At 48.6% G+C, this 24911-nt stretch overlaps 1 protein-coding gene across 3 annotated transcripts in view; it reads right to left on the reverse strand.

Moving 5' to 3' along the window:
• mical2b (microtubule associated monooxygenase, calponin and LIM domain containing 2b) overlaps positions 1 to 24388 on the reverse strand; it is a 187367-nt gene extending 162979 nt beyond the window's left edge. For all 3 annotated transcript variants that reach the window (XM_078415258.1, XM_078415256.1, XM_078415257.1), the window contains exon 1: positions 24272 to 24388. The gene's annotated coding sequence lies outside the window, so the exon portion shown is untranslated. The remainder of the gene's footprint in view (positions 1 to 24271) is intronic.
• Positions 24389 to 24911: the final 523 nt, after the last annotated feature.

Raw genomic sequence — 24911 nt, forward strand, 5'->3', positions numbered from 1 at the left:
TGGTTAAATCTGCAGAATTAATTGCCACAGATGGCTGTAGAGATAATATTTGGGTATTTCTAAGGCTGAGATTGACAGATTCTTGATTAGCAAGAGTGTCAAGGGTTACAGGGAAGAGGCAGGAGAATGGAGTTGAGGAGGACAGATAGATCAGCCATGATGGAATGGTGGAGTAGACCCGACGGGCTGAATGGCCTAACTCTGCTCCTGTGATGGATGAACAGGGTAGGCTGCTCTGGATGGAAGCTGGGTTGCTGGAGCTGCTGTATCACTGTGCACCAGGAAGCCGGTACATCCTTTCTCCAAACAGGAAGCTCCCGTGGTTTGCAGCACTGCGAGATCTGTAATGTTTTTGCCAGAGGCTCACTAATGTTGTGGCAGATGTTTCCCATCCTTCCTTGGGTGGAGTGAGCTGTGCCAAACATCCTGTCACGGAAGGGATCTACTGGAGGTGCTGCCTCAACAAAGACCCTGGCCACACTCTCTTCTCACTGCCAACATACAGCAGCCTGAAAACCGTGACCGCCAGGTTCAAGAACAGCTTCTTCCCTTTAACCATCTGGCTCTCAAACTATACTGTGCAACCCTAACCACCAAAGATACTCGAGGAACAAAATAGACCACTCGACTCTGAAAAATGTAGTATGTCATGGCGCCATTTTAGTAGGCAGAAACATTTAAAAAGAAAAATAACAGAAATCTGTGAATTGATAGATGAGGTATATTCTGCATTTTAATGGTATCATCACACATCCTGTTCCCCCACAACACTGATTACACTGCGAGAGGCATAGCGATCGGCAGGTCTTGCCTACTAAAATGGCTCCTTTGCGTACTACACTTCAGTATACGCAATTTCAATGGGGTGGTCCATCTTGTTCCTCTAGTATCTTTGCTAACCACTACCCTACCTCAGCAACGATCTACAATGGACTCTGTTTAGATTGCACCATGTATTTTGGTTTACACTATTATGGTCTGGTTACCTAGTATTACGCGGGAAGGGCAGTACCGAGGGAGTGCCGCACTGTGGGAGGGGTTAGTGAGGGAGCGCCGCACTGTGGGAGGGGCAGTGAGGGAGCGCCGCACTGTGGGAGGGGCAGTGAGGGAGCGCTGCACTGTGGGAGGAGCAGTGAGGGAGTGCCACACTGTGGGAGGGGCAGTGAGGGAGCAGTGCACTGTGGGAGGGGCAGTGAGGGAGCGCCACACTGTGGGAGGGGCAGTACTGAGGGAGCGCCGCACTGTGGGAGGGGCAGTGAGGGAGCGCCGCACTGTGGGAGGGGCAGTGAGGGAGCAGTGCACTGTGGGAGGGGCAGTGAGGGAGCGCCACACTGTGGGAGGGGCAGTACTGAGGGAGCGCCGCACTGTGGGAGGGGCAGTGAGGGAGCGCCGCACTGTGGGAGGGGCAGTGAGGGAGCAGTGCACTGTGGGAGGGGCAGTGAGGGAGCGCCGCACTGTGGGAGGGGCAGTACTGAGGGAGCGCCGCACTGTGGGAGGGGCAGTGAGGGAGCGCCGCACTGTGGGAGGGGCAGTGAGGGAGCGCCGCACTGTGGGAGGGGGAACACTAAAGAAACGGGAACTAACACTCTGACTGCCCCATTCATGAGCTCAGGACTTTTCACAGTCCTCTCACATCCATTAGATGTTTGTAGAAGGTGGCGGGAAGATTCCCAAAACACGCTTGTGATAACAACAGGGAGAGCTGTGTTGGTAACCTTGACGGGAACACTTTTCTCACCCACCAAGGACAATTCCCATGATTTACATCAAAATAGTGCCTGCCTGAGATTATACAATGTTATACTAGGAATCCGGAGGCCCTGAGCTAGTAGGCTAGGACAGGCAGAGGTGAGGTGGGGTGACTGCATTCACACACAGTAAATGGTGTGTCCCGGCCAATGCAAAACATTCTTTAACTGTAATTCTTTTTGTGCACAACCCGCAGGCATTGCCACTTTCATTTCACTGCACATCGTGTATGTGTATGTGACAAATAAATTTGACTTGACTTGACTTGGTAGAGCCCTGGAGAGTGTTGCAGCACGAGAGATCTGGGAGTGTAGGTGCACGGTGCCCAAAAGGTCAAGAACATTTCATTGTTCCCTTGTCTGTACATATGACAATGGGATTCTGTGCCAAGCACAGACTAAGCGATCGTTTCGCTGAACACCTTCGCTTAGTCCACCTTGGCCTGTGCGATCTCCCGGTTGCCAAACATTTTAACTCCACTTCACATTCCCGTACTGCCTTTCTGTCATGGGCGTCCTCCACTGTCAGTGTGGAGCCAATCGCAAATTGGAGGAACAGCACCTCATATTTCGCTTGGGCAGCTTACAACCCAGCGGTGGATTGATTTCTCCAACTTCAAGTAACCCTCACATTCCCCCTCTCTTTGCTCCTTCCACACCGTGGTCATCCTGCCTGTTTCACTCTTCGTACCCCTTCGTTATCACCTCTTCTACAGCCAACAATGGACCGTTGTGGGCACCACCTTTCCTCATCGGTGCCAGCTCCAATTTGTTCTGTACCTTTTCATACCTCTCCCCTGACTCTCAGTCTGAAGAAGGGTCCCAACCTGAAACGTCACCTCTTCCTTTTCTCCAGATGAGATCATGCCTGTACAGTGTTCAGTTCTGCTCACCCAGCTACAGGAACAATGTCCTTCAGTTGGAAAAGGTGCAGAAGAGATTCACAAGGACGTTACCTAGGCTTGAGAGCCGAGTTATAGGAAGAGGGTTGCGCAGTCTGGGACTTTTCCCTTTGGTGTGTTGGAAGCTAACAGGTGATCTTATTGAGGTGTACAAGATCACGAGGAGCATGGATAAAGTGAATGCTCAGTCTATGGGTGGAAGGAGAAAGATGGAAGATGAGGAGCAATATATGACTCAGTGATGGGAGACAAGTGTATGGAGGACAGGAACGGGAGGTTGGTGGGTGGGTGGTGACAGAAATGGGAGAAATGTGTGTGCACTGGGATGGGGAGAGGACCTGGGTGGGTGGGTGGGTGGGAGAAAGGCGAGGGGGTCAGAGAGGAGAGTATTTAAAATGAGAGAATTCATTGTGCACATCACTGGGTTATTGACTCCCCAAGCCAGCTACCTCCCTCCACAGATGCTGGCTGACCCACTCCAAGACTTTGCGCTTTTCATCAGCTCATCAGGTATAGGAGCAGAAATAGGCCATTCAGCCCATCAAGTCCACTCCACCTTCCAATCATGGCTGACCTATCTCTCCCTCCTAACCATATTCTCCTGCCACTTCCTCATAACCTCTGACAGCCATACTAATCAAGAATTCGTCAATCTCCGCCTTAAAAATATCCATTGACGGCCTCCACAGCCTTCTGAAGCAATGAATTCCACAGATTCACCACCCTCTAACTAAAGGAATTCCTCCTCATCTCCTTTCTAAAGGTATGTCCTTTTATTCTGAGGCTGTGGCCCCTGGTCCTCGACTCTCCCATCTTTTGCTGAAGATTCCAGCATCTGCAGTTCCTGGTGTCTTGAGGGTTCAATAGGTCAGGCCATCGAGCAGTAAAGTGTTTAGTGATGGTCCGTAGATCGCGACCTTGATCCTCTTAAAGGAAGAAAAATGCCGACTCCCCTGCCCCCTTCCAGCAGTCACTCCTTAACGTGACTAAACGCAGGTCTGGCTGCTGCTAAATCCCCGGGGTTGGCAGGGCAGGATGGAGATTTACAGACAAGTGCGCATTGTTCCTCTGCAGTCATGAGGGTGACCTGCCGTTCTCCAGAGGCCTCTCGTGGGATTTCGAGGAGCGGGGCACCCGTGCGGACACAGCTCGCCCCCACCACGTAGCCATCGCAAGGCCACTGCCGAGTAGGAAGGGTAGGGGGTGGAGGGGGTCAAAATCCCCACCCTGCCAGCCACTACCTGTCCAGTACTCCACCCTCAGATCAACATAACCAACTGGCTGGGATCTCACTGCTGTTGATGGGATCTTACGAGTCATCGAGCCGTGGAGCATGGTGACAGGCCCTTCTGCCCACCTTGCCCATGCCGACCAAGTTGACATACAGAGCTCGCCCTTATTTGGCCCATATCCCGCGAAACCCTTCCAATCAAATATTTGTGCGTGTCTTTTAAAGGTGAGAGGTGGGGTTGCTCAGGAGGGCGTGCACGGCACTGTTCAACGATTAAACACAAGCTTTTCCTTTTGGCCATGTCTCGTAACTGTGGGCAGTCTTTAGACTTTAGAGATACAGAGTGGAAACAGGCCCTTCGGCCCACCGAGTCTGTGCTGACCAGCAATCACCCCATACACTAGTATTGTAAGTTATCCCTCGAGAGTAGGACAATTTACAGAAGCCAATTAACCTACAAACCTGCACGTCTTTGGAGTGTGGGAAGAAACCAGAGCTCCCAGAGAAAACCCACGCAGTCACAGGGAGAACATACAAACTCCATACAGACAGCACCCAAAGTCAGGATCTCTGGCGCTGTAAGGCAGCAACTCTTCTGCTGCGCCACCCTTGCCACCCGTTCTGCTACTAGGTCAGGTGGCTTTTGATGAAGGCCGCTCCAAGCAGGCTTCAGGTGCATCAATTGCACGATGAGGTGTTAACTCAAGGCCCCGGGATGTGGACAGGGTCAACTCTGTCCAGACTGCATCATTGCTTTGGTTGATATTACTCAGACCACAGTCTTGAAGAGCCACAGGAGAATTCTATCCCAGGGCAATATTAACCAAAGCAACAATGGACTAGGTGGCACATCGGTAGAGTCACTGCCTTACAGCACCAGAGACCCAGATGCTGGCTGTATGGAGGTTGTGCCTTCTCCCAGTGACCTGCGTGGGTTTTCTCCGGGTGCTCCCGGTTTCCTCCCACACTCCAAAGACATACAGGTTTGAGGGTTAATTGACTTCTGTAAAAATTGTAAATCGTCCCTAGTCTGTAGGATAGTGAGAGTATGTTGGGGGGGGGGGTGGGGGGGTAAGAAAAAACATATATATATATATATTTATTTTTTTTAAATCGCTGGTCGGCACGGACTCAGTGGGCCAAAGGGCCTGTTTCCGCGCCATATCTTTAAGCTGAAAAATTAATCCTGTCCTCTGCCCTGCAGCTGACAAAAGGGGTTCAGTTTTGTTCATCCCCTCTCATTTTGTTCATCCCCTCTCATTCAAGTTCTGTCTTTGCATCGTCGAAGGGTCTCAACCTGAAGCGTTGATTGTCCACTTCCCTCCACGGATGCTGCCTGACCTGCTGAGTACCTCCAGCAGCTTTCCTTTTTTTTTGCTGACACAGCACAAACCACAGACCCATCTGGAGGGGAGGGGAGGTGAGGGGAGGGGAGGGGAGGGGGGCACCTTAATCAACATTCCCCCACCCTGCAACATCGAGAGTCCGGGCAACGCGAGCTTAGTTTGGAGGAGGGGTTTCTGGCGATTGGCAGAGTGGCCAATTCTCTCTGAACCCTTACCCCTGGGCCGAGAAACCATGGCAACTCACACCGACCATCTGCCAACGATCAACAACAAGGAAGTGTTGTTACCTCAACATACAACACAACGGATGGTAAACACCCCAGTCCGGAAGTAAGGTTTACATTTTAATGAGTGAAAGGTCTTGATAGAGAAAATGAGAGAAACAAAGCTTGAGTAGCTCAGTGACTCAAAGACCAAAGGGCAGATGAGATGAGATCTGGGTTCCCTAGTTAATGATTCACCAAAGGCTAGGATGCAGGAGTAACAGGCAAGTAAGAAAACTAAGTTTTGAGGTTTGAGGTTTAAGGTGAAGGGGGAAAGATTTAATAGGAATCGGAAGGGTAACTTTTTTTTTTACACAAAGGGTGGTGGGTGTATGGAACGAGCTGCCAAAGGAGGCAGTTGGGGCAGGTACTAATGCAACATTTATGAAACATTTAGACAGGTACTTGGCTAGAACAGGTTTAAAGGGATAAGAGTCAAACGCAGGCAGGTGCGGCTCGTGTAGATGGGGCACGTTGGCCGCTGTGGGCAAGTTGGACCGAAGGGCCTGTTTCCACGCTGCAAGACTCTACGACTCTAAGATTGATTGATAATCTGACTGAGTGGTGCCACAACAACAATCTGCATCAGCACGACCAAGGAACTGATTGTTAACTTCAGATGGGGGAAGTCAGGGATCCATGAACCTGTCCGCATCGATCGTTTGGCACGGCGGTCGAGAGAGTCAACAGCTTCAAGTTCCTGGATGTGTAAATCTCTGAAGATCTGTTCTGGGCCCTGCACATTCACGCAATCACAAAGAAAGCTCATCAACGCCTCGACTTCCTTAGAAGATTGAGGAGATTTAGTATGTTGCCGAATACTCTATCAAACTTCCACAGGTGTAGGTAGGGAGCATACTGACTGGTTGAATCACAGCCTGGTTCAGCAACTCGAACTACCAGAGTGCAGACACTGCCCGGTCCATCACAGGTATTGAACTCCCCACTATCAAAGGTATCTATAGAAGGCGCTGCTTCAGAAAGGCAGCAGATATCATCAAAGACTCACACTATCCTGGCCATGCTCCCATTTTGACACTCCCATCAGGAAGACGGTACAGGAGCCGGAAAACCGTGATGCCAGATTCAAGAACAGTTTCTTTTCAGCAACCATCAGGATCTTGAACACTGCACAACACCAGCCTCAGCAACTATGATCTTCTATGGACCGTCTTTGGTTGCACAACAGACTACAGATCTGCACTGTTATGGTTACCTAGTATTACACATATAAATTTATTGTATTATAAATTATTATATATTTATCTGTGTGTTATTGTCATAACAAGCCAGTTAAGCTGCAGCAAGAAAGAATTTTATTCTTCTGTTGCCAACACTTTTGAAAATGAAACACACTTGACTCGAGTCTTGACATCAATATATAACTACACCCACCCTCCATCCTTCCATGTACTGTGTGAAAATACCTAAACTTTAACATTTATATCCTTATTTTCAACTGACGTCAAACTCTTGTCATGACTGTGACTCCACTTAGCCTAATAACTTTTACCAAGCCCTCTGCATTTCTCCAATATCAGCCACTGGGTTATAATGATGGCTCCACCCTTGGTGACCCAGAGCTCTGGAACTCTCTCTCTCTCTCTGCACCTCCCGCCCTTCCCTTGCCTCCTGAAGCAGCTTTCCGAGCCCCAAATGTTCAGCTTGCTGTTTTACCAGTTCATCCTGTGTGCAAGTGATAGACATGTAATGAAACTGGTCTGAACAGCTCCCGCCGATGAAAGTCAGACCGAAGAAACAAGCCGAGCTTGTCGACATCACGGAGGCTTGTCATATCGAGACTTGCTTCAGAGGAAGATTAGGGCTACATTCCCAGAATGAAACTCCGGATACGATCAAAGCAAAGTCGAAACAACAATAAGTCAATGAAACTTATCAAGGGCAGCAAAGTCCATTAAATGGCAGTTCTGAGAATGATGTACCCAACAACAAGGGCCTTCACTGGGAGGGGTATCGAGAGCCGTCTTTGGTAGGACCACTCTTGGAGTGACAGTGTGCAGTTCTAGTCCCCCAACTATAGAAAGGATGTCATTTTAAGTTGGAGAAGGTGCAGAAGAGATTCACCAGAATGTTGCCTGGGCTTGCTAGCTCGAGTTATCGGGAGGTTGGATAGTTCAGGACTTTTATCTTTGGAGTGTAGGAAGCTCAGAGGTGATGTTATTGAGGTGCACAAGATCATGAGAGGGGGGGGGGGAATAAAGTGAATGCGTACTATCTTTCTCCCAGAGTAGAGGGCACATGCTTAAAATGAGAGAGGAAAGATTTAAGAGGGACCTCAGGGCGACCTTTCACTCAGAAGGTAGTCCGTATCTGGAACGAGCTGCCAGAGGAAGCTATGGAGGCGGATACGATTTTGACTTTTAAAAGGTATTTGAACAGATATATGGATAGGAAGGGCTGAGAAGGCTATGCAAATGCAGGCAAATGGGACCAGCCCTGTGTGTCAACATGGTCAGCATGGGCAAGGTGGGGCGAATGGCACATTTCCAAGGTCTTCAGGTCTATGACTCCATAACTCTGTGCTGTCACACTCCGAGATGATAACATCAGCTTCCAATTCCATCACGGAGGTTTCTCAGAGTTGGAAAAGCAGCGGTTTTATGAGGCCTTTAGATGGGCGGGTGGATATGAAGGGATATGGATCACGTGCAGGCAAAGGAGCTTAGTTTAAATTGGCATCATATTTCAACAGACAGTGGTCTGCCCGGAAACCTGGTGGTTTTCCAGGTACTGGAGCCGCCCGTGAGGGAATGGTGGCGGCTGGCACATTCCGGGGGTTAGCAGTTTGTGCCGAGGGATGTGATGAAGAGACACGACAGCTCTTTGGGGAAGGACCACAGTCTAGGGTCCTCCTGCCATTGGATACTGAGAGGCCCGGCCCTGTGTAAACCTTTCCAACTGACCACTGATGGTATGTTGTGAATGGTGGGTTGATATCATGTTGACATCATGTGAATACTCCAGGCAAGTGCAGAGATAAATCATATTCAGCGAATGACGTAAATGAACGTCATGTTGTAAAATTGAAAATGTATATATTAGGGAAATAAATCAACTCTCTGGTCTACTTAGAACCACTTATTGTTATGGTATATAACAGGATGCGGTGAAAAACGTTGCATGCGACTCAGTCAAATCATGACATACGCAAGTACAACAGCTGGCAAAGAGAAATATACCACTGTGCAGAATATAGTTTACAACATTGTAGCATAACAGTCAAAGAGAAAAAGTGAGTTATGGGCTGCATGGTGGTGCAGTGGTAGAGTTGCTGCCTTACTGGGCCAGAGACACGGGTTCGATCCCGACTACGGGTTCTGCCGTACGGACTTTCTACACTCTCCCCGTGGGCTTTCCCCGGGTATTCCGGTTTCCTCCCACACTCCAAAGACGTGCAGGTTTGTATGTTATTTAGCTTCGGTAAAGATTGTAAATTGTCCCTAGTGCGTAGGATAGTCCTAGTGTTCGTGGATCGCTGGTCAGTGCGGGGCTCGGTGGGCCAAAGGGCCTGTTTCCGCGCTGTGTATCTAAACTAATCTAAAGAGAAAGTCCAATGTCCATAATGAGGTAGGTTGGAAGGGCAGAACCACACCTTAAGCTTGCCCATCCACTTTCTCCCCAAAGAAGGTACGGTGAGCTGTTCTCTTGAACAGCTACAGTCCTTCCGGTGAAGGTACTCCAACTGTGCAGTTGGGGAGGGGTCCAGGCTCTAGACCCAGTGGCGTTGAGGCAACGGTGTTAGATTTAGAATAACAACATTTAAAAGACTTTGACAGGAAAGGCCAAAGGTGGGCAAATGCAACAAGCCTAAATGGGGCATCAAGGTGGGCATGGATGAGTTGGGCTGAAGTTTAAACCAGCATCTGCAGTTCCTTCCTACACAGTTGGGCTGAAGGACCTGCTTCCATGCTGCAGCCTCTAGGCCTTAGGCAGCCAATATCAAAGATCCACATCACCCTGGCCACACTCTCATTTCACACGCACCAACGGGAAGAAGGTACAAGAGTCTGAAAACCATGACCAGCAGGTTCAGGAACAACTTCCTCCCAACAACCAGCAGGGTCTGGAACACTGCACGACACTAACCTCAGTTACGATCTATGGACCTGCCTTTGGTTGCACCAAGGACTTTAGTTTTTTAAATACTTGTATTGTGGTTATTAGTTTATTGATTTTTTTGTTTATGATAACTTATCTGTGTATATTGTGGTTACAGACTTGTTGTGCTGTTGCACGTGAGAATGTCACTTTTCCGCAGTCAGTATACATGACAATTAAACGCTCTAGACTCTCGCTTGCCTCTGAAGTCAGATGGTGTGAGACTCGGGGGGGCATCTAGAGGGACAAGGCTTATTAGAACTGTCCATAGCCAAGACCCATCCTCTTTGCCACTGAGCCAATGGTCTGGTTCCTGTCCTCGTTTGTATCTTTAGCAGGATCCCATCCAGCTGATAAATTATTTCTAGATTTAAACAGCTTCAAAAGGAAACCAATCAATTTCCTGAAAGTTTATTAAAACCTCTTTGCTGCTTAAATTCTCGCTAAGTAGTTTATCTTTCATTTCCTCACATTAGTTACAGTAATACAATACTGCGAGACTGATACCAATTCATTAATTAGAAATCGCCCTCAATGCCAGTAGCAACGCTACAGGAATTATTTTCAAGTTAATGAACTTAATGATGTCACATTGTGGAAGGCATCACACAGAGAGACACACACACACACGTGTGTGTGTGTGTATACACACGCACATCAACACAGACATATACATAGGCACACAGACATACACAGACATACACAAACACAGACATGATCACACACACACACATACACACACACACACACGCGCACGCGCGTCATGTATATAGAAACATAGAAAATTAGGTGCAGGAGTAGGCCAATCAGCCCTTCGAGCCATCACCGTTATTCAATATGATCACGGCTGATCATCTAAAATCAGTACATTGATCCTGCTTTTTCCCCATATCCCTTGATTCCTTTAGCCCCAAGAGCTAAATCTAACTCTCTCTTGAAAACATCCAGTGAATTGGCCTCCATTGCCTTCTGTGGCAGAGAATTTCACAGATTCACAACTCTCTGGGTGAAGATGTTTTTCCTCATCTCAGTCCTAAATGGCGTACCCCTTATTCTTAAAATGTGACTCCTGGTTCTGGACTCCCCCAGCATCAAGAACATTTTTGCTGCATCTAGCCTGTCCAATCATTTAAGAATTTTATATGTTTCTATAAGATCCTTTCTCATCCTTCTAAATTCCAGTGAATAAAAGCCTAGTAGACCCATTCTTTCATCATCTCCCCAATTCCCCGTTTTCTCTCTCCCGCCTTTCTTAAAAAATAGGGTTATATTGGATCAGTTCCTGTGGACTGGAGGGTAGTCAGAGTCGAGAGAACATTAGAAAATGATCACCAAAGCATCAATGATTTCTAGGGCCGCCTCCTTGAGTACTCTGGGATGCAGACTATCAGGCCTTGGGGATTTATCTGCCTTCAGTCCCAACAGTTTACCTAACACCATTTCCTGACTAATATGGATTCCCTTTAGTTGCTCCCTCCTACTAGATCCTCGGTCCCCTAGTATTTCTGGGAGATTGGTTCACTAAAGACACAAACAAAGTACGCGTTTAACAGTTCTGCCACTTCTTTGTTTTCCATTATAAATTCACCCGCCTATGATTGTAAGGGACTTACATTTGTCTTCACTAATCTTTTCCTTTTTGCATATCCAAAGAAGCTTTTAGAGTCTAATTTTATATTCCCCGCAAGCTTTCTTTCATGCTCTTTCCCCCCCCCTCTTAATTAACCCCTTTGTCCTCCTCTGTTGAGTTCGAAATTTCTCCCAGTCCTCTGGTTTGCTGCTTCCTTTGGCCAATTTATATGCCTCTTCCTTGGATTTAACACTATCCTTGATTTCCCTCATTAGCCGTGGTTGAGCCACCTTCCCCGTTTTATTTTTTTCGCCCGACAGGGTTGAACAATTTTTGGAGTTCATCCATGCGGTCTTTAAATCTTTGCCATTACATCTCCAACGTCAACCCTTTAAGTATAATTTGCCAGTCTATCCTAGCCAATTCCCATCTCATACTTTCAAAGCCTCCTCTATTCAAGTTCAGGACCCTAGTCGCTGGATTAACCGTGTCACTCTCCATCCTGTTGCAGAATTCCACCATGTGATGGTCACTGTTGCCCAATGGGCTTTGCACAACAAGATCGCTAACTAATCCTACCAACCCTACAGTCTGAAGAAGGGTCTCGACCCGAAACGTCACCCATTCCTTCTCTCCTGAGATGCTGCCTGACCTGCTGAGTTACTCCAGAATTGTGAATAAATACCTCATTACACAATACCCAGTCTAGGATAGCCTGTCTTCCCATCGTATCTTTTACATATTGGTTTAAAAAACCATCCCAAATACATTCTAGGAAATCCTCCTCCTCAGCACCACTAATTTGGTTGGCCCAATCTCTATGTAGATTAATATCACCCATGATAACTGCTTAATGTCACCCATGATAACTGCTTAAAGTCACTCATGATAAGACACACATGCACAAACACACACACGTTTATACACATACAGACATAAACACACTCTTTCTCTCTCCACACATCAGAGAGCACTCTCACACTCTCACAGCACATGCATCAACCCTGCTGTCCTCATTTAACTGCAATATTTTATTAATTTTCAGGTACTGCAAGAGAAGTTTCCCTGAACTGATACGATCATTACAAACCTCTGCGACTGTGTGAAGCAGTTTAACACACTAGGGTGCTGTTTTAATTGTGCCAGGACCTTTGTCTACACGACCCACCCCCACCACTTCCACTGAAAACTTACTTATCTCTTTCTCTCTCTCTCTCCCTGCTCCGACAAACGTGGCAGACCTGGAACACAAACCATTTCTCCTTCCACAGACGCTGCTTCACTTGCCGAGTGTTTCCACCATTTTTGTTTGGTCTGTATTTAAGAGTCAAGACTTGTCCTGCGGGTCACGGTCGAGGTCGGGGTGCTAGAAAACCTCGCTCACTCTTGCTAATGGATACGGGAACCCAATGTTGTTTTATTCAAAATCTGTTTTGAGTTTCCAAAAGAGTTTTGGACGTATTTCAAACTCTTAAATCAGCCCAGCAGCATTTGGACACCTTTCTGAGCAACAACTCAGAACGAGTCATCTACAAGAGAACCAGTGTCTATCACACCCAATTGCCTCACAATTCATCTGTACTTTTGATAATATCAGGCGAATTATAACTCTGCTACAGACAAAGCTTCCGCATCAGAAAACCTTTAGAGCTGTAGAGATGCACAGGAAAGAAACAGGCCCTTCAGCCCACCTTACCCATGCTGACCAAGTTGCCATTCTGGGCTAGTCTGGGCTACAACTTTCTAAACTCTTCCTATCCATTGATCTATCCAAATATCTTTAAAAGTCATAATTGTTTTCTTCCTTTCCCCTGGTAGTTCATTCCAGATACAAACTACCCTCCAAGTGAAAAATTGCCCCAGAGGTCGCTCCGAAATCTCTCTCCTCTCATTTTAAGCCTGTGCCCTCTAGTTTTAGAATCCTCTATCCTGGAAAAAAGACTGCGAGCTTTCACTTTATCCATGACCCTTGTGATCTTGTACACGTCAATAAAGTCACCCCAGCCTCCTACACTCCAAAGACAAAGGTACCAGCCTATCCAACATCCCCCTGTAACTCAAGCCCATGAAGCATCCTGGTTAATTTCCTCTGCATCCTTTCCAACCTAATGACATTCTTGCTGTGGCTGGGATTTTCTGATAGCGGGTTATTAGGTGTGGTGGAGTTTTGCCTTATTGCTAAATTCAGAGGCCTGATTCCGCAATGGATTCTGCACATACCCAAAATGGTTAAACATCTATCTCGCCAAACGTTAATAAACCTGGAGCACGTGGGCATTCCCCAAACCACCATCAGAGATATAGACTGCGGAGATGATAGTATTTTGACTTGTGACATGGCTCCCTTTATATCGGCAAGATTAAATGAATCAAGGAAAGCTATATCTTGGAGTATTTTTTTAAGAAAAACAAAGTGCTGGAGGAACTCAGCGGGTCAGACAGCATCTGTGGGGGGACATGAGCAGGTGACATTTCAGGTTGGGCCCTTCTTCAGACTGATGGAGTAACGGAGAGATAGGTGGTGGAGAGAGGCGAGGAGAAGGGGTGGGGCAAGGGACTGGCAGATACAGGCGAGGAGGGGTTGATTGGAAGACGAGTCAGGTGGGAGGAAGGGTGGAGAGAGTAACTGGAGGGAGGTGGAGAGAGTAACTGGAGGGAGGTGGAGAGAGTAACGGGAGGGAGGTGGAGAGAGTAACGCGAGGTGGAGAGATTAACGCGAGGTGGAGAGGGTAACGCGAGGTGGAGAGAGTAACGCGAGGTGGAGAGAGTAACGCGAGGTGGAGAGAGTAACGCGAGGTGGAGAGAGTAACGCGAGGTGGAGAGAGTAACGCGAGGTGGAGAGGGTAACGCGAGGTGGAGAGGGTAACGCGAGGTGGAGAGGGTAACGCGAGGTGGAGAGGGTAACGCGAGGTGGAGAGAGTAACGGGAGGTGGAGAGAGTAACGCGAGGTGGAGAGAGTAACGCGAGGTGGAGAGGGTAACGCGAGGTGGAGAGGGTAACGCGAGGTGGAGAGAGTAACGGGAGGTGGAGAGAGTAACGCGAGGTGGAGAGAGTAACGCGAGGTGGAGAGAGTAACGGGAGGTGGAGAGAGTAACGCGAGGTGGAGAGAGTAACGCGAGGTGGAGAGAGTAACGCGAGGTGGAGAGAGTAACGCGAGGTGGAGAGAGTAACGCGAGGTGGAGAGAGTAACGCGAGGTGGAGAGAGTAACGCGAGGTGGAGAGGGTAACGGGAGATGGAGAGGGTAACGCGAGGTGGAGAGGGTAACGCGAGGTGGAGAGGGTAACGCGAGGTGGAGAGGGTAACAGGAGGGAGGTGGAGAGAGTAACGCGAGGTGGAGAGGGTAACGCGAGGTGGAGAGAGTAACTGGAGGGAGGTGGAGAGAGTAACGCGAGGTGGAGAGAGTAACTGGGGCTGGAGTTGATCAGCGGAGAAGGCAAAAGGGTGCAGATGGTGGAATCTGATGAGAGAGGAAAGTGGGGAGAGAAATGTTGAACCAGTTGGAGGGACGGTGGGTGGAAGGAACCCCGGGGGAGGGAGGAGAGGCTGACAAATGGTGGACACAGAGTGGGGAGCAGTGGGAGATAGCAGGTGGAGGAGGGGTAAAAAACTGGGTGATGGGTATGAAGGGAATGGAAATACAGGCTGTGTGGGGAGTGGAGCGGGGAGAGAGTGGTGGAGGGAATAAGCCCCCAACACTTCCTCCGACAGCTGGTTCCATTTTAACGGCAGCCTCTGTGAGAAACCTGCACCTCGGGACCCCTTTAAATCTTTCCATCTTTCCCCTCTCACCTCAAACCCATGCCCTCTGGTTTTAGACTCCCCAGCCTTGGGGGAAAAAAAGCCTGGGACTGTCAACCCCATCGATGCCCCTCATGATTTATTAAACCTCTAAAAGGTCACCCCTCAGCCTCCTTCCCTCCAGGGAAAACAGTTCCAGCCTGTCCAGTCTCGCCCTTATAACTCAAGTCCCCCGGTCCCGCCGACCATCTTGAAGAGCTTCTCTGCACCCTCTCCACCTTCCTGTACTGTGCTGGCCAGAACTGAACAAGATACCCCAAGTGCTGTCTCACCAATAGTTTCATGTTCATAAACTCCAGCAGCAGAATAAGGCCATTCAGCCCATCACGTCTACTCCGCCATTCAATCATGGCTGATCTATCTTTCCCTCTCAACCCCATTCTTTTGCCTTCACCCTATTACCACTGGCTGCCGTACTAAACAACTGCTCAAGAGGTCTCCTGTAGTCAGTGGCCCGACCCGTGAATGCAGGCAAGCCAAAGGCCCTCCTCACCACCCACTTCGACCCAGGATCTGCTCAACTCATTATACGAGAAATGTGCCTTGTGATCATTCAGTGAACTGCCTCCGATGAGAGTGAAACCTATAAATAAAGCAGGGAAAGCTGTGCACTGACAGCACACAACATCTTTCATTGTCTCTCGATACACGTGACCAAAGTAAACCAATACCAACACCAGTACCACTTGTGGTCAGACCATTTCCGTTACGGTTGCAGCAAGATAGACACAAAATGCTGAAGTAACTCAGCGGGGACAGGCAGCATCTTTGGATAGAAACATAGAAAATAGGTGCAGGAATAGGCCATCCGGCCCTTTGAGCCAGCACCACCATTCAATATGATCATGGCTGATCATCCTAAATCAGTACCCCGTTCCTGCTTTCTCCCCATATCCCTTGATTCAGTTAGCCCTAAAAGCTATATCTAACCCTCTCTTGAAAGCATCCAGTGAATTGGCCTCCACTGCCTCTGTGGCAGAAAATGCCACAGATTCACAACTCGCTGGGCGAAAAAGGTTTTCCTCCTCTCAGTCCTAAATGGCCTACCCCTTATTCTTACACTATAACCCCCGGTTCTGGACTCCCCCAACATGGGGAACATTTTTCCCCGAATCTAACCTGTCTAATCCCTGTCTGTCTGAAGGCGGCGCTCATTCATTCTACCCAGAGATGCTACCCGGCCCGCTGAGTTACTCCAGCATTTTGTGTCTATCTTTGGTTTAAACCAGCATCTGCAGTTCCCTGCTGCAACAGTTACAGCAAGTCTGCCTTATCTTAATCTACCCAATAGTGACCACAGTCCACGTTCCTTCTCCGTCATACATGGCTCCTAATCACTGACCTTCTGTTTCAGCGACTGTTCTCTGGGCACTGGACATTCTGCATTCTCTCCATTTACACAAAGTTCTGTTTTACAACTTGTTATAAAGTGGACAATGTAGGTTGTATGTAGGTTGACACAGGGTCAACAGTACAATGAAATGTATTTGACAAGACAACGGGTCACCTCAGCAGTAATATTCCAAGGATAAATAAGATGAAAAAATGACATTAGTAAGGTAAAAAGATAATATTAAAATAATCAACATATATGATGTGAAATGTGTTTATGAGTTCAGAAGCCTGATGGCCTGGTGGTAGAAACTGTTCTTCAGTCTGGTGGTACGTGCAGCCATACTCCTGTATCGTCTGCCTGACGGTAACATGGAGAACAGCCTGCGTGCTGGGTGGCTGTGGTCCTTGATGATGCTGCGTGCCTTCCGCAGGCACCGCCGGTAGAAAATGTCCTGAATGGCCAGGAGACAGTTGCCAGTGATGTGCTGTACAGTCTTCACCACTCTCTGTAGTGATTTATGGCTGTGGGCAGAACAGTTCCTGTACCAGACTGTAATGCAGCCCGTCAGCAGGCTCTTGATGGTGCATCTGTAGAAGTTTGTGAGGATGCTGGCGTTCATGCCAAACTTCCTCAGTCTTCTCAGGAAAAAGAGCCGCTGGTGGGCCTTCTATGTTATTGTGTCCGTGTGCAGTGTCCAGGAAAGGTCCTCAGTGATGTGCACACCAAGGAACTTAAAGCTGCTGACCCTTTCAACCTCAGCATCACTGATGTGGATGGGGAGGTGTCCACTCCCCTGCTGTCTCCTGTAGTCCACCATCATCTCTTTAGTTTTGCTGACATTGAGAGATGTTATTTTCCTGGCACCAACTGTTTAGTGCCTTTACCTCCTCTCTGTAGGCCGTCTCATTGTTGTCTGTGATGAGGCCCAAGATGGTCGTGTCATCAGCAAACTTTAGGATGATGTTTGAGCTGTGCTTAGCAGTACAGTCGTGCGTGAACAGGGAGTACAGGAGAGGACTGACCACACAGCCCTGTGGTGTGCCTGTGTTGAGGATCAGTGAGGAAGAGGTGTGACTGCCAATTCTCACCACCTGGGGCCTGCCCGGCAGGAAATCGAATAGCCATCCGCAGATGGGGGTCTCCAGGAGCATGGGGATGAGTTTTGAGGGAATAATAGTGTTGAATGCCGAGCTGTAGTCAATAAAGAGCATTCTCACATATGTATTTCCTTTGTGCAGGTGGGTGAGCGCAGTATGTATTGCCATGGCGATGGCATCGTCCGTGGCCCTGTTTGGTCTATATGCAAACTGAAGAGGGTCCAAGGTGTCAGGGAGAGAGGAGCAGATGTGAGTTTTGACTAGTCGCTCGAAGCACTTCATGATGACTGATGTCAGTGCAACAGGACGGTAGTCATTTAAACTGGTTTCTTTGGAACAGGAACGATGATGGATGCTCTGAAGGAGGTGGGAACCACAGACTGACTCAGAGAGAGGTTGAAGATGTTGGTGAACACCCCTGCCAGTTGATCAGCACACGCTCTGAGGGCCCGCCCTGGAATACCATCCGGCCCCACACACACACACATTCCACTTCATCAGCAACATTTCTGCAAACCATCCTTTGCAGGTTCATTGGCTGATTTACACCAAAGATAGTCACAAAATGCTGGAATAACCACGGATCAGGATAGGTCAGAACATGGATAGGTGAAGTTTTGGGTCGGGACCCTTCATCTGTCTAACGATTTCAGACTTTTTCATCTGAAGAAGGATCCCGACCAAAAACGTCACCTATCTATTTTCTCCAAGGACGCTGCCTGACCTGCTGAGTTACTCCAGCACTTTGTGTTTGTCTCATCTGAGGATATACTTCCGTCTGAAATCGGGTCCCAACCCAAAACATAGTCGGTCCATTCCCTCCACAGACGTTGTCTGAGCCGTTGAGTTCCTCCAGCACTTTGTTTTGCTGGCGATTTCAGCATCTGCAGTTCCTTGTGCCAACATTTTGCTGTTCCGCTGTGAAATATCCTCAAGGTAATCCTACTTTGAAAAAGTTCTCCTCCTCTCTCTGAAGAGGGCCTCTGTGATTCCATGAAGGAAATTGTGACAAACACATTCTCCTCTCCGACCCTGGTCTGACCTAGACCCAGACTCACTGCAGTCTGAAGAAGGATGCCGACCTAAAATGCTAGCTGGAATTCCCTCCAGAGGCTGCCTGACCTGCTGAATTCCTCAGGCACTTTGTGTTTTGCTCAAGATGCCAGCATCTGCAGTCTTACGTTTCCATATCGTCCTGTCTTTCATCCAAGTCATTAACTTTGATTAAATTAGACTGGAGACTAGAGCCCTGTGGGTAGTTACTCATTACCAATCTAAACAAATCCTTTACAGTGCCAGAGACCTTGGTTCGATCCTGACTATGGATGCTGTCTGTAAGGAGTTTGTACATTCTCTTTGCGACCGCGTGGGTTTTCTCTGGGTGCTTCAGATTCCTCCCACATCCCAAAGATGTGTAGGTTTGTAGGTTAATTGGCTTTGGTAAATTGTAGTGTGCAGGATAATATTAGAGCATGGGATGATCGCTGGTCAGCATGGATTCGGTGGGCCGAAGGGCCTGTTTCCAAGTTGTATCTCTAAACTGAATGACCAGTTTCCTTTGCACAGTTTGTTAGTTAACTGATCCCTTAACTATGCCAATAGAATAGCCCCAATTCAACAAGGGCTTGCGCAGTCACCTTTAACGTGATACCTTGCTGCTTGCCTTCTGGAAATCCAAATATATTCATCTATAAGTTCACCTTGATCCTCGCTGCTCAGGCATTCCCAAAAGACCTGAAACAAGTTTATGTAAGGTGTGATTTACTCATGCATGATATGATTTGACTGCGTAGCACACAAACAAGAGCCTTTCACTGGATCTCAGTACACGTGACAATAATAAACCATTACCAGCATCAAACCTGCCAAACACAATTGTCAACACATACTCTATTAGCAAGGAACACAAAGTGCTGGAGTAACTCAGCAGGTCAGGCAACATCTCTGGGGAACGTGGAAATGGTTAGCCTCCCTTCCATTGACTCCATCTGCCCCTCGTTGCCTCGGCAAGGCCACCAGCATCATCAAGGATCAGTCTAACCCTGGTCACTCACTCTTCTCCCCACTCCCATCAGGCAAGAGGTACAGAAGTGAAAACACACACCTCCAGATTCAGGGACACTTTCTTCCCAGCTGTTATCAGGCAACTAAAGCTTCCTATCACCAACTAGAGAGTGGTCCTGGCCTACCATCTACCTCATTGGAGATCCCCGGACTATATTTGATTGGACTTTACTGGAATTTATCTTGCGCTAAACATTATTCCCTTTATCCTGTATCTGTCCACTGCAGACGGCTTGATTGTAATCATGTATTGTCTTTTTGCCGACTGAACAACACGCAACAAAAAAGCTTTTCACTGTATCTCAGTACACGTGACAATAAACTAAATGAGGTAACATTTTGAGACGTGAGAGTCCTCACCAACATCTTGTGCAACCAGAAACCTCAAGTCATACAACACAGAAACAAGGTAAAGTCATTGAGAGATCCAGCATGGAAACTGGCACTTTGCCCGACATTCCAGACAACCATCAAGTGCTCATCAACACTAATCACACTTGGTCCGTAGCCGTCCATGTGTTGGCTGATCAAAGACATTTGAGATCGATGATTCTCAAATGTTGTTAGAGTTCCTGCCTTCATCTTCCACCCCCCCCCCCCCCCCCAGAATGTGTTACAGTCCAAACTTCCTCAATTCCTCCTCACATCCCGTCGAAACTTCTCACTTCAAGCCCCTGCCCTCTGTGGTCTCAGACACTTCTGCTTCCTACAGCCTGCCTGTAACAAGCCTCTCTCGCCCTCCTCTACCTCTCCGTACAGAGTAGCTGCTGCATTTCTGACGAGGGTGGCGAGGCTTCACCAGGCGACAAGGCCTTCGAGGAGCAGTGGGAGGAAGAGGAAGGAGGCTACAGAAATGCAAGCTCCCCCTCTTCCACACAAGCCCCACCAGCAGCAGCTGGACAAACCCAAGCCAGGCCAGCAGGGAGAAGTGGCTGGTCACCATGGCTACTGCATGGCCTAAACCATGCCAGCAACACAGGCCCTGCACGGGTTCCCAGGCAGTTTAGTACAGTTTAGAGATGCAGTGCAGAAACAGGCCCTTCAGCCCTCGAGTCCATGCCGACCAGTGATCACCCCGTATACTAGCACTATCCTGCACACTAGGGACTAGCACTATCCTGCACACTAGGGACAATTTCACAAGTTTACCAAGCCAATTAACCTACAAACCTCTATGTCTTTGGAGTGTGGGAAGAAACCGGAGCACCCGGAGAAAAGCCACGCAGTCACGGGGAGAACGCACAAACTTCATACAGACAGCACCCTTCATCAGGATCGAACCCGTGACTCTGGCGCTGCGAGGCGGCAACTCTACCGCTGCGCCACTGTGCCACCAGCTGAAAGCAGCCCCTCCTCATTGTCAGAGCCCCCTCCCCACAGAGCCTGGCTGTCGCCTCAGCAGAGGAGAGGTGGCCTGGGAACATATTCCCCTGGGAAGAGATGCTAAGAGTCCTTCCTCTGGTCAGAAATAGCTCGCTCCATAAATACACCCTGCCGCACAGGCTGTGGTGCAGGGCTGGTGGAGATCAGGTTCAGTGGGGAGATTACACAGGCGGCAAGGGAGATAATGAGTGAAGATAGACTCAAAGTGCTGGAGTAACTCAACAGCTCAGGCAATGAGTGAGTGGCCAGGAGATAGACTGTGAGCCAGGACACAGGCAAGGGCAGCTGGCGTAACGGCTGAGAAGAGAGGGCACCACACTGCACCCATTCGCTATTCCCCCCTCCCTGCAACCCACTCCAGCTCTTACACCCCTCCGTGTCTGTAACCCCCTCCAGCACCTACACCTCTTCATGTCTGTAACCTCCCCCCCCTTCCCCCTCAGCTCCTCCACCCCTCGCCATCTCTAAACCTCGCTAGCTCCTCCACTCCCTCCCTATCTCTGTAACTCCCTCCAGCTCCTCCACCCCTCCCTATCTCTGAAACTCCCTCCCAACACTACACCCCTCCCTACCTCCATAATCTCCACTCAGACCTCTTCATCAGTCCTGTCTGCATGCCATCAGCTACCCATGTCCACATTCAGGGTATCTGCCCTAAGTCTCACCCTCTTCATTTTAAAACTTCTTAAAACATCTGCTGACCTCCTTTTGATATCCCGTCCCTGTTCACCGAGGTCAGGTGTCAAGAGTTTAATTGTCATATGTACGCACAACAGAACAATGAAATTCTTACTTGCTACAGCCGAAAGTACCCGTAAACTCAAGAATACACAGATAAGTATATAACAATCAATAATGCAATGTTTATAACCTTAATAGAGTCATAGAGTCTGGAAACAGGCCCTTCGGCCCAACTTGCCCACACTGACCAACTTGTCCCATCTGCACTAATCCCACCTGCCTGCATTTGGCCATATCCCTCTACACCTATCCTATCCATGTACCTGCCTAAATGTTTCTTAAACTTTGCGATAGTACCTACCTCTCCTACCTCCTCTGGCAGCTTGTTCCATACACCCACCACTCTTTGTATAAAAAAGTTACCCCTTGGATTCCTCTTAAATCTTAAACCTATGTCCTTGATTCCCTAGTATTCAGTAATACTAGGCAACCATACTAGTGCAAACAAAGACAAGTCCACAGAGGATCAGAGTTGCCTAGGTTGGTGTTGTGCAGTGTTCAAGAGCCTGATGGTTGCTGGGCAGAAGCTGCTCTTGAACCTGCTGGACGCTGTGATCACTCCTAGTGGACGGGCACAATGAGGGTGCAGTCAACAGATGCTGCTGTGGTACTTCTCTTCAGTAACGTTGTCCAACTGTGTATTGGCAGCAGGGCTGCCAGTTCTAATAGGAATTCCTCCACACCAGCCAACCTCCCCTGGATTATAAACTACACAGAGTGGCACTGTGGTGCAGCGGTAGAGTTGATGCCTTACAGCACCTGAGACCTGGGATCGATCCTGACTGTACAGTTTGTACGTTCTCCCCGGGACTGTGTGGGTTTTCCCCAGGTGCACCCGTTTCCGTCCATACTCCAAAGACGTGTAGGTTAATTGGCTTCAGAGAAAATTGTAAATTTCTCCAGTGTGTAGGATATTGCTAGTGTACAACTAATCAATGGTTGGCATGGCCGAAGGGCCTGGTTCTGCACTGTATCTCTAAATCTAAAGATTATCCATGAGTTATACAACTCAGAAATAGGTCCTTCAGCCCAATTCATTCTTGCCAGTTGAGATACTCCATCTAAACCTTTCCTATCTATTTACCTGCCCTAATGTCTTGTAAATGGTGTTATTGAAACTGCCTCAACTAAATAATCTGGCAGTTCGTTCATATATGCACCACCTTCTTTGTGAAAAAGTTGCCCCTCAGGTTTATATTATATCTTTCCCCTCTCACCTTAAAACTGTGCCCTATGGTTCTTGATTCCCCTACCCTGGCAAAAAGGTTCTGTGCATTCACTCTATCTGTTCCTTTCATGGTTTGATATAGCGCGGTAAGGTCATCTCTCAGCCTCCTGTGCTCCAAGGAATAAAGTCCTAGCCTGCTCAACATTTCCCCATGGTTAGGGCAATATCCTTCTATGCAAGGAATGACACAGAGTGCTGGAGTAACTCAGCAGATCAGGCAGCATCTTGGAGAACATGGACAGGTGATATTTCAAGTCAGGGCCCATTTCGAGTCAGGGCCCTTCTTCAGATTCCAGTTTGATTCAAACAGCATGGAAACAGGCCCTTCAGTCCAACTTGCCCACACGGACCAACATGTCCCATGTACACTAGTCCCACCTGTCTGCATTTGGCCCATATCCCTCTAAACCTGTCTAATTGTTTCTTTAACATTGCAACAGTCCCTGCATCAACTACCTCCTCGGGCAGCTTGTTCCATACATTCACCACCCTTGGTGTGAAAAAGTTAACTCTCGGATTCCTATTAAATCTTTCCCCTCTCCACCTTAAAGCTACGTGTCCTCTGGTTCTCGATTCCCCTCGGCTGGGCAAGAGACTCTGTACGTTACTCCAGCATTTCTGTGCCTTTTCCTGGTAAACCAGCACCTGCGGATCCTTGTTTCCTTCCATCCCAAGTTCTTTACAGCATTCCACAGGCCAACATTCCTCCACAATATCAGATGTTCCCCAGTATCCCACTAACATCACAGGCCACAAATGTCAATCGCTCTCACATTGCTGGGCACAGAGTCTCTTGCCCAGCCGAGGGGAATCGAGAACCAGAGGGCACATAGCTTTAAGGTGGAGGGGGGAAAGATTGAATAGGAATCTGAGAGGCAACTATTTCACACCAAGGGTGGTGAATGTATGGAACAAGCTGCCCGAGGAGGTAGTTGATGCAGGGACAGTTGCAATGTTTAAAGAAACAATTAGACAGGTTAGCAAAGGGCTCAGGGTGTCTGAAAGGGAGGGATGAGAGCGGCGCTATAGAAATCCAAGTTGCGTCTTGGAAGTGTTTTTAAAAAACAAATCAGTTTTCCAATATCAGTTGCCTCCAACACACAAACATACACAAACTCCTGGAAAATCTCCCGCGGCGTCGCTTTATTAATAGCCGGCGTCAGGAATAGTTCTTGCTGAGCTGTTTGTTCCTGAGGGGGTTAATTATTAAACAGCGGCACTTGGTACAAACCCGGCCTCCCCTCCCCTCCCCGACCGACACACACACACACACACACACATAGCAGGAGCCGAGGGATCCGGAAACTATCAGCCTTATGCCGGCTACAACTACAAATAAAACAACTGCAATCACTCTGGCGTGAACACACAGCGCCCGCCCGCCCGCCTGCCCGACACTTGTTGAGAGCACACAAGTCCGGCAGCTTGGTTGGTTTGCACTTACTGAGTGAGCCGCTTGTCAGCCGCCGCTCCTCGCACCACAGGCTGGCTGGAGGAGTCAGTCCCTTAGACACCGAGCTCGCACGTTCAAGTGTCTGACTGCGGACAGCACAGTCAGTGCTGGTGGAGAGGCGCTGTCTCCTGCCCACTCTCACTCACACACACACACAAACAAGTTCCTCCCTCCCTCCCAGCTGTGCACTTTCGGGTTGGGCTGAGAGCAGTCACAAGGTGGGAAGTCTCTCGTATGCAGAACAGTACAACACAGGAAACAGGCCCTTCGGCCCACAGCGTCTGTGCCGAGTGAAACCAGCCTCCGAATCCCCAGCCTGAACAAGAGCCCCAGCACGAACTGTTTGTTGCCAGTCCAATCCCTCCACACATACTGCCTGGCCCGCTGAGATCCTCCAGCACCAAAAAAAACACGTTTTTGCTCAGGATTCCAGCATCTGCAGTCTGTCTCTCTCAGTCTCTCTCTCTCTCTCTCTCTCTCTCTCTCTCTCTCTCTCTCTCTCTCTCTTTCTCTCAGGATTCCAGCATCTGCAGTCTCTCTCTCTCTCTCTCTCTCTCTCTCTCTCTCTCTCTCTCTCTCTCTCTCCCTCTCTCTCTCTCTCAGTCTCTCTCTCTCTCAGGATTCCAGCATC

Source organism: Rhinoraja longicauda, chromosome 18 (genome assembly GCF_053455715.1).
Source record: "Rhinoraja longicauda isolate Sanriku21f chromosome 18, sRhiLon1.1, whole genome shotgun sequence".
Lineage (NCBI taxonomy): Eukaryota > Metazoa > Chordata > Chondrichthyes > Rajiformes > Arhynchobatidae > Rhinoraja > Rhinoraja longicauda.